This window comes from Adiantum capillus-veneris, chromosome 19, assembly GCF_014529385.1.
Source record: "Adiantum capillus-veneris isolate H3 chromosome 19, ASM1452938v2, whole genome shotgun sequence".
Taxonomy (NCBI): Eukaryota; Viridiplantae; Streptophyta; class Polypodiopsida; order Polypodiales; family Pteridaceae; genus Adiantum; species Adiantum capillus-veneris.
In genome coordinates, this window is record NC_140949.1 from 16,241,938 (window position 1) to 16,249,691 (window position 7,754).

A 7,754-nucleotide genomic window follows, 5' to 3' on the forward strand; every position below is an offset into this window, starting at 1 on the left:
TCATGCATGAGCTCTATCCATCTCCTCTATCTCATGTTAAGGTTAGGTTGGGTAAAAATCCACTTAAGGCTCTTGTGATCTGTTACCAATTGGAATTTGCATCCCAATAGATAATGTCTCCATAGCTTGAGAGCACGAATAACTGCTAGCATTATAAATCATGTGTAACATAATTCACTTCATGAATCCTAAGCTTCCGAGAAGTATAAGCTACAGGCCTTCCTTCTTGAGTAAGGACTCCTCCTAATGCAAGGTTACTAGCATCTGTGATCACCTCGAATTCTTGGGTGAAGTTTGGAAGTTTTAAGAGAGGTTTTGAAGCAAGATACTCCTTAAGCTGTTTGAAGCAAGATTCATGTTTTTCTTCCCAAAGTATCGTAGCTCCTTTCTTTAGCAAGTCGGTTAGTGGTGCAGCTTTAAGAGCATAGTCCTTTACAAAGATCCTGTACCACCCTGTGATACCTAAGAACCCTCTGACTTCGGTTTGTGAAGTGGGTTGAGGCCATTCCACAATATCTTTGACTTTGTCAGGGTCAACAGAGACTCCTTCAGGTGAAATGATAAACCCTAAGTAACAGACCTTAGGGGTAAAGAAGGTACATTTTCTTTTCTTTTCATACAGATTATTTTGGCGTAAAAGCTCTAACACTTTCCTAACATGTCCTTCATGCTCTTCCTCTGATTTGGAATAAATTAAGATATCGTCAAAGAATACTAGGACAAAATCATCCAAGAATTCTCTAAAGATATCGTGCATTAGACAATTGAAAGTTGCAGGAGCATTCGTAAGTCTGAAAGCCATCACTGTAAATTTGTGAGGAATCCCAATCCTCGAGCGAGTACTTTCGAGAGGACAAGAAACCGAGCGAGCATAAGCAATGAAAAAGATTAGATCAAGATCTAAGTAGTTACTCTATAGAGTATAGTGTAGCAAAGTAACCATGTTGCATCTCAAATAGTCTCAAAAAAAAGAGCCATAGTCTTCCTTTAATGTGTTCACACACATTAAAATAATCTCAAACAAAAGATCCATACTCTTCCTTTAATGTATTACACACACATTGATACACAATCATATCCTTGCTTCTGAACCATCTTGCTGAGCATATTTCAAAACTCTATTTGTGCAAACTTATTCTCCATGGTAAATTCACATGTTGCAATTGTCATAAATTCGTGCACAAATAGATCAAAAAGATGGTAATTCAAATGCCACATCTCCATCATAATTCATAGGTAGCTCTTGAACTTGAATGATATCCTTTGCTTGCTTGAGTACCATGTGTAGGCTGCTTTGTGAAGGCATTGCATGTAGTTTACCAACTACTCTAGAGGGACCATTTGACTATTACTAGTGTGTCCTTCATTCCAATGCCTTGTGTGCTTTCAATAGCAATATAAACTTTATAGAATTGACATTGGCCATGATTGAGAAGGAAGATTTGTTCACCACTAGCATGTTCAGTAGCCTGTATCTTCACATGCTCTCCCATTAGAGTTAATGGATGCAAATTGAATGCATTAATTATTTCATAATGTTGTATCACAAAAGAGAAAGAAAGTGCATAGATGTTGTCGTCCTACATAAATACAATCTTGTTGCCACATTGTCGTCCATAGATGGTTATGTGCCTAGCCATGGTTGACTGCAGGATGAGGAATTTCAAACTCCAAGCAAACCTTTTCGAGCAATTATAAAAAAGAGCAAAACCCCACAAGATACATAGAACTTAAATCATAATGGAAACAGTGGAAGGTTGGATCCAATATGAACAATGTGTATTTGCAATCTTTGGTGCTAGGTTGTACCTTATTGAAATTGGACATAATTTTTTTTGGGTGAGTGACTCCATTTTGTCTAGCTTGCAAAAAAGATCTTGCAACGTATAATCATGACACTTGAGAAACGAGAGGAAAAGGAAAATATCCTTCACATCACATACATGAAAAGGATAGTTTTCATGGACTACGGACTCTTTTAGTTTTCATGGTGAGTTACAAAAGAGGAGGCCCCAATCACGAGGACTTTGCGGCCAAGGGCGGGAGAGGTGATGAAGATCATAAGGTACTATCAACACGAACGATAATTACCACTTGCATGCAACAGCTTGTCAATCACCTCTTATGCAATGCCTTCGCAATCACCTTGGCCCTATCTTTCGACGAGAACAAAGATGAAGAATTTGGATGTGTGTGTGTGTGTGTGTGTGTGTGTGTGTGTGTGTGAGAGAGAGAGAGAGAGAGAGAGAGAGAGAGAGAGAGAGAGAGAGAGAGAGAGTGAGGTTCGTCTTCCACAATTTTGCGATCACAACCAAGGAATATTTTCTCAAAAACCAGTCTTTCTAGTAGCGCGTAAATCCCTACCTCCACCTTCTTCTAGAGTTCCACAAAACAGGCCTGACTCCGCCACTAGGCAATGAACTCTGCATGGAAGGGGTGTGCATGCTCTCAACCAATCTAGCCAATTACTCTCTCTCTCTCTCTCTCTCTCTCTCTCTCTCTCTCTCTCACACACACACACACACACTCAACGCCGCCTCTATAAGTCACTCACAATGCTTGAAAAAAACATAGGTTTAGTGTAACACAAACATAGGTTTAGTGTAACCCCACCTACAAATTTACCTCTCCTCCATGGCTTCTCCTCCACTTGCTCCTGCGCTTTAGCTGCTCCCATCTCCCACAATGCTCAGCTGCGGCAAGATTTTCTACTCTACAGCCGGCCCCTTAGAAATATAACTCTGCTGGTAATGAATTGGAGCTAAGCCAATGGCGCTGATTCTTAACACTCTCTCTCTCTCTCTCTCTCTCTCTCTCTCTCTCTCTCTCTCTCTCTCTCTCTCTCTCTTTTCAGACCATCATAAAGGACACTTGGATATGAAATCCTTGAACATTATAATTTACAAGACCCTCTATTCACCCTGTGCAAAACCTTTGCTAGCATGACATTTACACGATGAAAGGCAGGTCAAGCGGCAGCTCTAACAAAAACTTAACACTATCAATCTTCATCCTTCTATGGACCAAGCAGCCAGCACTATGTGTGCAGGAAATTCGCAGCCATGATCAAGTCCGGAGTTATTTCTGGCTTGATGACAAAATCCGTCTCAATGCCATTGGAAAACTGCAAAGACCAGTAGAAAAACTCGCATACTTTTTCCAGAACTGGTGTGCTTATCTCCGGAAGCTTGACTTCCCCCCTCCTTGAAGCCTCCGACAGAGCTGAGCATGCTTTTGAGGGTGTTTGAGACGACGGCAGCCTTGCGATCAATGACGAACTCGAACCCCTCCCCACTCACAAGCGTGATAGTGTCCTCCTTCCGCATGGCTATGGAAAAGAAGAAGGCAAGCCCTGCAAGAGAGAGAGAGAGAGAGAGAGAGAGAGAGAGGGGGGGGGGGGGGGGGACGAGGGGCGTGTGTGTGTGTGTGTACCTCACAGAGTATCGCTCTTTTTCAAAGTGGATGAGAAGGTCCCCTCTCTCTCTCTCTCTCTCTCTAAAAAAACTGAACTCTCTCAAAGAGCGCACACCGGTGCGCGCTCTTTCAGAGAGTTCAATTTTTTTAATAGAGAGAGAGAGGGAGAGAGAGAGAGAGAGAGAGAGAGAGAGAGAGAGAGAGAGAGAGAGAGAGAGAGAGAGAGAGAGAGAGAGAGACCCTTGCATATGTACCTTGCTAGCTGCCATGGCCGCGTTCGAGGGTAAATATGCAACTGAGCTTATTGCGGCTGCCAATTACATTGCGACCTGGCTCTCTCTCTCAAAAAACTGAACTCTCTCAAAGAGCGCACGCCGGCGTGCGCTTTTTGAAAGAGTTCAATTTTTTTAGAGAGAGAGAGAGAGAGAGAGAGAGAGAGAGAGAGAGAGAGAGAGAGAGAGAGAGAGAGAGAGAGAGAGAGAGAGAGAGAGAGAGACCCTTGCATCTCTACCTTGCTAGCTGCCATGGCCACGTTCGAGGGTAAATATGCAACTGAGCTTATTGTGGCTGCCAATTACATTGCGACCTGGCAAGGGAGCCGTTTGTGGAGGTACTTAAAGAGGGTGGATTAGTCCTCGGCATCAAGGTAGATAAGGGCACTGTCGACCTTGCAGGCATGCGCTAACGGTGAGACAACCACTCAGGGATTGGACGGCCTTGCCCAATGCTGGAGCCCAATTTGTGAAGTGGAGAGATGTTCTCAAGATTGGTCTAACTGAGCTGTCTCCTCTTGCCATACTTGAGAATGCAAATGGGTTGGCTCGCTATGCCGTACAAGCACTTCAAAGGATGGTTCCTCTTGCTGTTCCTGGTGTCATGTTCTTGTCGGGCGATCAAAGTGAGGAAGAAGCAACTTTGAATTTGAATGCCATGAATGAGCTGGATAGCAAGAAGCCATGGACACTTTCTTTCTCATTTGGACGAGCATTAATGTAAGCCAGCACTTTGAAGACTTGGGCTGGAAAGAAGGAAAACATTCTTACAGCACAAGCTGCTTTGCTTGCCTAATGCAAGGCCAACTCTAGTGAGGGGGCTATACTTGGAAAATATGTTGGAGATGCTGCTAAGGGCGTTGGCACTGATGAATCGCTTCATGTTGCCAACTACAAGTATTAGCTCTCATATTCTTAAGCTATTGAGTTTTGATTGCAATGATGTTTCATGTTCTGTAATAATGTTTAGGTGTGGGGGTGGTTGCAGAATGAAGCAAATGGGCTATTTTTATGAGGCTTATGTAACGGGCATCTTTATCATGATTTAATTTAGCTACCGTTTATTCCTAGTAAAGAGAGAGAGAGAGAGAGAGAGAGAGAGAGAGAGAGAGAGAGAGAGAGAGAGAGAGAGAGAGAGAGAGAGAGAGAGAGAGAGAGAGAGAGAGAGAGAGAGAGAGAGAGATAGAGAGAGTTTGCAATGCAGGGTCGCAAAATCAGAAGCAGAAGCAATAGAAAGAAAGGAGAGAAAACCAGCAGAGATGCCACCCAAATTGGATCCCTCCTAGATAGTGGAAGGGACGACATCAACCTTGGCTTGACGATTTTGGACAGTGAGCTTGACGATAACGCGCAGGCCCTTCCAGTCCTTGGTAATCTCCTTGGCGATGTCTTCTTCTATAACCTTCTTGGGCGACAGACCCAAAGGCCCAACCTTGGGTGCCAATGAAGAGGTAGCTCCAACCTCCTCTCCTGTTAAACGAACAAAAACCACCTCCTCATATTCTTGTTGCCCTTGCTTTATCAGCATTGCATCTTCATCGTGGGGCCAAAGCATGCATCACTCAGCTTCACGTCTACATTTTGCTGGAGTTTACGGGTGGCTCCCTCAATGGTGACGTTGAAATGGAGCACGACTAGAAGTAGGAGAGCAATTAGCGCCACTACCCTTGTGATCAAAGCCCTCAAGGAGCCCGAGCACGATAGGAAGAAGATGAATGCATTGCTGCGCTTGCTGCTCCTTACAAGCTTGAAATAGTAGCTAAACGTGCTATAATCCCTGCTCAAGAACGAGTGTTGTTGTGGTGGGCGCCTGTGAACACGACCTCTAAAGACATCTAGACTTTCTCATGATTAATACTAAGAGCCTTGTTAATCCGCTCTAAGTTTCATGCAACAATTATCTCTCTAATCTCGAAGAGGGCAAGCTTTGACAATCAAATTCCTGCCCATTTAATGCATAATCAATACCACAATGATGAAGTCCATTGACAGAAACAGCAAAGATGCCACCATTTGCATTTATGACATTGTTTTATAGCAGATGCTCCTCATGATTGCTGACTACTCGCGTAATTGCATTGTCAAAAATCCTCCTATTAATTTGACCATGCAAGCCGTTGCAGCACTCGATTGCCTTTTTCTTCTTCTTCTACTTGCCCCTCAGTCCTAGCATTGGCAACAGGGTTTTGCTCCATGCTAGTGTGCCCCATGAGCTCTTAGCTGGTTTTTGACCTACAGATTCCTCTTCCTTCTCCTTATACATTTAAGAACATCAAGCACAATGGAAACATTTCTCTCGATGATGTGATCGAGATTGCCCATGTGCAGCATCCCCATTCAATGGCAAAGGAGCTTGCTTATACAGTAAAGGAAATTCTCGGTACTGCATTTGTGTGGGTTTCTCTGTGGATGGCAAGGATCCCAAGTATTTGAAAACAAAGATTGATGATGGGGATGTTGAGGTTCCAGAGAATTAGCTTAATTAATCGTAGGTAGGTGTCTCTCTAGAATGTAGTGTTGCTAAAGTAAGTTTTACTTTGTGGTATAACTGTTGTTGGGTTTTTCTCGCAAATCATTTTTGAAAAAATGTCAGCTTGTTATACTTCTAATGAGTGTATGCTCAGCGTGTCAGAGAGAGAGAGAGAGAGAGAGAGAGAGAGAGAGAGAGAGAGAGAGAGAGAGAGAGAGAGAGAGAGAGAGAGAATTGGCTCACATGCTTCAAACAGTGTTTGGGAAAAATCAATTCCACAAACATCCATAGAGGAAATTTCTCAAAATAACAACATTTTCTAGAATTAAACTCTATTTTCTTGAATTTATAAATTGGATTTTATCCTTCTTTCCCTCCCTTGAATTGGTTGTTTTGAGTTTTCAATCGGCTCTTAGCACTATATTTTAGTGGACTTGAAATCTAAAAATTGAAAGAGATGCAGACTTTTTCAATAAGTTTTGTGTATGTGTGTACTGTGTGTGTGTGTTTGAGAGAAGAGAGAGAGAGAGAGAGAGAGAGAGAGAGAGAGAGAGATAGATAGATAGATTTTATTATCGTCCTCGGAGGTCAAATATGACCTATGGGACCAAAGTTACATGTGATGTAGTATGTGTATGGCTGATGAGTGACTCTCGATGCTCCAAAATTGTAGTGATGAGAGTCGCAATGGAGAGCCCACACTTTGGCTGGGAGAGGAAAGTGTGTAGGTCTAAGTTATGGCTGAAAATGTGAGAGAAGCAAGTTCGGATGTGATCAAAAGCTGAGCACTCTAGTAGTGTGTGGTACTCAGACTCTCGAACTTGCAGTGAGCATAATGTGCACAATCGATTTGACTCTTCTCCATTGCCCCAACGCCCTATCTCGCATCGAAGGAAATGGGAGCTAAGCCGAATTGCTGCGATAGTGCGTATCGCGGACAAGGGAATAGGCTCAAGCATGTAAGTGTGAGTACGGTTTCCTCTCTCAGCGAAGAACATGGTTTTGTAGTTGGGGGCAATATAGGTGGTGTAATGTATGAAGCGTGACCCACCGGATTTCTCCCAAGCCGTAATACATTGGCGTTGTAGAAAAGCTTCATTCACTTGAGAGTCAATTGAAGCATCATGTAGCAAGTGTAATGCATCCCATCTCCCAAACCACTTCTTTATGTCTTGCATCCATCCCGTGCTCAAGATCTTGCTTTTATGCGTCTTTTGAACTTTTTTGCTTGCTTCCCATGCAATTGTAGGAAGTCGATGTGAGGGGTTTTGATGCATCTTTATCATGTACTCCACAACCCTTTCCATGCCCATAACCTCAATTGGAAGAGATCCCGACTCAAGAAGTAGGAGCATATATGGTGTTTGTGTCTTAACTTGGAGAAAGTTTGTAAGAAAACGCTTTTGGACATTCTCAAACTCTTTCCAAGTAGACTTTGAGATGCTCCCACCCCACACTTCAACTCCATAAAGAAGAACCGGTGTCACCAATGCATCAAAAAGATACTTCTTGAGAACCCAACACTTGATGTTTCCCGCATTACACATGTTCTCAAATGCATAATATGCTCTCTTTCCCGCTTCCAAACGACGCATAGC

General features: G+C 43.0%; 2 pseudogenes; one reads left to right on the forward strand and one right to left on the reverse strand.

Moving 5' to 3' along the window:
- Nucleotides 1-3,037: 3,037 nt before the first annotated feature.
- LOC147433622 (uncharacterized) lies at nt 3,038-3,326 on the reverse strand (annotated as a pseudogene).
- Nucleotides 3,327-3,938: 612 nt separating this feature from the next.
- On the forward strand, nt 3,939-4,590 carry LOC147433623 (fructose-bisphosphate aldolase, cytoplasmic isozyme-like; annotated as a pseudogene).
- Nucleotides 4,591-7,754: the final 3,164 nt, after the last annotated feature.